The 3,629-nt window shown below is 37.6% G+C and overlaps 1 non-coding gene across 1 annotated transcript; it reads right to left on the bottom strand.

Annotated features, from left to right (window-relative positions):
* Window positions 1-3,262: 3,262 nt before the first annotated feature.
* LOC117199699 (U6 spliceosomal RNA) lies at window positions 3,263-3,367 on the bottom strand. The gene has a single exon (XR_004481023.1). It is a non-coding gene; the product is annotated as a U6 spliceosomal RNA (small nuclear RNA).
* Window positions 3,368-3,629: the final 262 nt, after the last annotated feature.

Genomic DNA, 3,629 nt, shown 5'->3' with positions numbered 1-3,629 from the left:
CTCTTTACAGTGAAAGAACAACAAAAATTATACTAAGAATCTAAGATATATGTTGTACATATACATGTACAGTCAGCCCTCAGGATCCTTCGGTTCCACATTTATGGATTCAACCAACCTGGCTGCATCTCCCTCTGCTCTGTCTTTATACCATCTTCTACTCTGTATATCTTTGTCTGCTATACATCCCTCTATCTCTTTCTTATAAGGGCGCTTGTGATGGTATTTAAGGTTTATGACATAATCCAAGCTAAGTGCCTTCTCTCAAGTTCCTTAATTTGATCACATCTTTTGCCACATGAGTATATAAGATAATCTTCACAGATTACAGGCATTAGGAAGTGAATATGTCTTTGGGGGAACATTTTTTTCAGCCTACCACAGTTATGATGACATCATATTGAAGTCTATCTTAAAGAACTGCTTTTAAATTTTCTGAAAATAAATGGAAGTGAGACCAAAATACTTTTTACCTTGGAGCTAATTAAGATTATTTTAATATTAGGTGGATGATGGTTTTCTCCAAAAGAATTACTTTCTTGAGCTGCTAACTCTGCATTACTGTAAAAAAATATTTATGGTACTTGTGAATAAACAACAGCCTCTGAAGAGATACATTACCAAGCGGTGTTTTTCAAAATGAAGATGAAAAACTAAATGATTTATCAAAGAAATTTCTGTTATCCATTTTTCAGTGGGTTTGCTTTTTTACCCACAAGAAATATTCATCAGTAAAGACCTTTCATTTGATTAAAAACAGGCTCTAATAAATGTGCATTAGGATCACAATGATAACCTATATTCAAGAACATGAATAAAAAGTGCTCTTGAAGGGAAAGGCTCACATATGTTCACATGTGATACCGGGAAATAATCGTATGCTGTTGAGGAGTGATTACTACCAGCTGTAAGCAAGTACACCGCACAATAATATCTCATCTGTACAACCACTTGGAAAATTTCTTTCTTGCTCTCTCTCTCCTTCTTCCAAGAGTTTCATAAAATATGGCCAAATCTCTCCCGTCTTACTGAATACTGACCTTTTCAAATCCCTACATATGAAAAGAGAAAGACTTCGAATCTTGAAGAACACCAAGAAGAAACATGAAATTTCCATGCTTTTCCCAAAAATAAGATTGGCAAGACCATGTCACTTTATCCTTTCTTCATATTCTGTATGACACATTTTTTATTGTTTCCAGTGGCACTAGCAAGTTTTTAATCTGAATGGCCTAGAAACATTACTGAAATACAAGAAAACGGTTCTGAATAAAAGCAGTTCAGATCTCACTAATGCATCATTTATCTATAAACGCTTATCATTGGAAATAATTTGAAACATCATCTTGACTACCTTCCTGAATTTCAGGTATGGCAAATGCTAAATCACTTCTTCACCATAATTCAGTCTCAGAAAGGCTGCTCTCTTCCTCAACCTGTCTTACGTTATCTGAGCTAAACTAGGGTTCTGTAGAGGGATTTCTGGAAGGTTAGGAAAGAATAGTGGGGAGGGGATGGAGAAAATTTGAGAAGTTCTTGACTAACAAAAACACATGTGGGTTGGGTTTTTTTTTTCTGTTTTAAATTTTAATATCCCAATAAGATTTTTGTTTAAAGAAAATGTTCCCAGTTTAAATAAGGAGAAAAAAAAAGACAAAGGGGTATCATTGCCTTAATCTTTTTAACAGGAAAGTTAAGAAAAGGAAGATAGGAGACACTATCAGTGTGGACATCAGAACTCTTTTTTTTTAACCTGATGCAACTAGATGTAAATTAATCAAGGGCAAATGCACTTTCTGTGTTCTTAATATCACTAGCAGAGCCAAGTAACTATGAAGCATTTTGCCTTTAGAGAGAAGGCAAAGCGGGACTTCCCTGTCTATCCAGTGGTTAAGACTCTGCGCTTCCACTGCAGGAAGCACGGGTTCGATCCCTGGTTGGGGAACTACGATCCCACATGCTGCGCCACATGTCCCCCCCCGCAAACAAAAGAAGGCAAAGCAACAAATAATCAGTTAATTAACAAAGTATTTAGAAGATGGTGATCTCTGTGCCTAGATATCACTTCTCTCTACCACTCAGGCATGGACTGATGCCCCGTGCGTAAAAGTTCCCTTTACAACATATATCTTAGCACTCAACACACTGCATTTTAATTGGCTGCCCTCCCCTACTACACACATACCTCAATATGAACTCTGTGACAAGCTATGTTAGCCTTTCTTATTAAAATCATAGACTATGGCAAAGTATATGATTTATCTTAAGTAATAAACATTTGTTGAACGAAAGAATGGAAGAAAAGATATCTTAGGAAGAGGTGGAAATAGACTCACACACTCAAAAGCATGGAGCTCTTTTGGCTGACGCTATGATCTGAAGACTCATATAAATTCATTCCCTGTGCATAATGGTCCACCCAGCCTCATGCCAACTATCAGTAATCTAATAATGAAAGAACAATTGTGCTGGGCCAGGTGTGTTATGCATATTACCTCTGTAGCAACATTACCTCTAGAGCAGTTAAGTATTACTGTCCTTATTTTAGGAATGAGAGATTTCTACTCAGATATACTCCTGCCTTTAAGCGGCCATTTCCAATTTTAAGTGCATTCATGTATAGCTCTTAAGCTGCTGTTCGTTACATTACACCTCCCTGCCCTGTGTCTCCTTCACCCTTAGCAATGAAAAGGTTGAGGGAAGCTGCTTTCATCTTATTTGTACATGGAACTCATACTGCGTTCATGCCACGTGATGATAATATATGTATGGCAAAGAATTACAGATCAAATGGATGGTAGAAGCACAAATGATCAAAGTAAAAGGCAGGGAGATTACCCAAGACTGTGAAAGGGAAGACGGCAGAACAAACCGAGCAGCAGTGCTCTAAGCCCTTTGTCTCTTGGTGAGGCTTAGAGCTTGATAAGGGAACACAATCTCAGAGAGGGATTTGGTGTACCCTAGACACTGGACCTCCAGGCAAAGCCAAAAATCGAATGTCCAAAAGTATAGAGGGAGCCAAGGTGCTTTCTGACTCCAAGTCACCATGAGGACTACAATGAAGAGCCCATTAGTGATGATGCACATGAGTCAAGAAAGAAGGAGCCTTCTGGAATATTCTGCTCTGAAGCAGATCGTATGAGGTTTTGCACAACGCTTTAGGAAAAGATGAGTAATCCCCCGTAATAACAGAGACTGAATTTCTAGGCAGATCAACAGCATGAGAGCTCAGAGTAAAATTTAGTTTAAGTCTTTTTTTTTTTTTAACATGGAACGCTTCACGAATGTGCGTGTCATCCTTGCTCAGGGACCATGTTAATCTTCTCTGTATCATTCCAACTTGAGTATATTCAGTGCCGAAGCAAGCACTTGATAAGTCTTTAGGAAGCATAATGTGTAAAATGTTTTCACGTTCCTGAGACTGCTGGGAAAAATTCATACCTGGGAGATATTGATGAGGCCATATATCATTTCGATCATATTGTCCTTTAGCTTTTCCTATTTGAAACAAATTTTTGAAAAGCTTTACTTTCTTAGTCTCTTTCTATGGGGGAAAAAAAACACCTATTAAATATTTTCATTTTTCATTGTTACGATATTGTTTTGTCCAATAGCTCCCAAGCCTGACT

The sequence above is a fragment of the Orcinus orca genome, chromosome 17 (genome assembly GCF_937001465.1).
Source record: "Orcinus orca chromosome 17, mOrcOrc1.1, whole genome shotgun sequence".
NCBI lineage: Eukaryota > Metazoa > Chordata > Mammalia > Artiodactyla > Delphinidae > Orcinus > Orcinus orca.
Note: the sequence above shows the minus strand (reverse complement) of the source record. Positions and strands in the feature narration are given on the sequence as shown.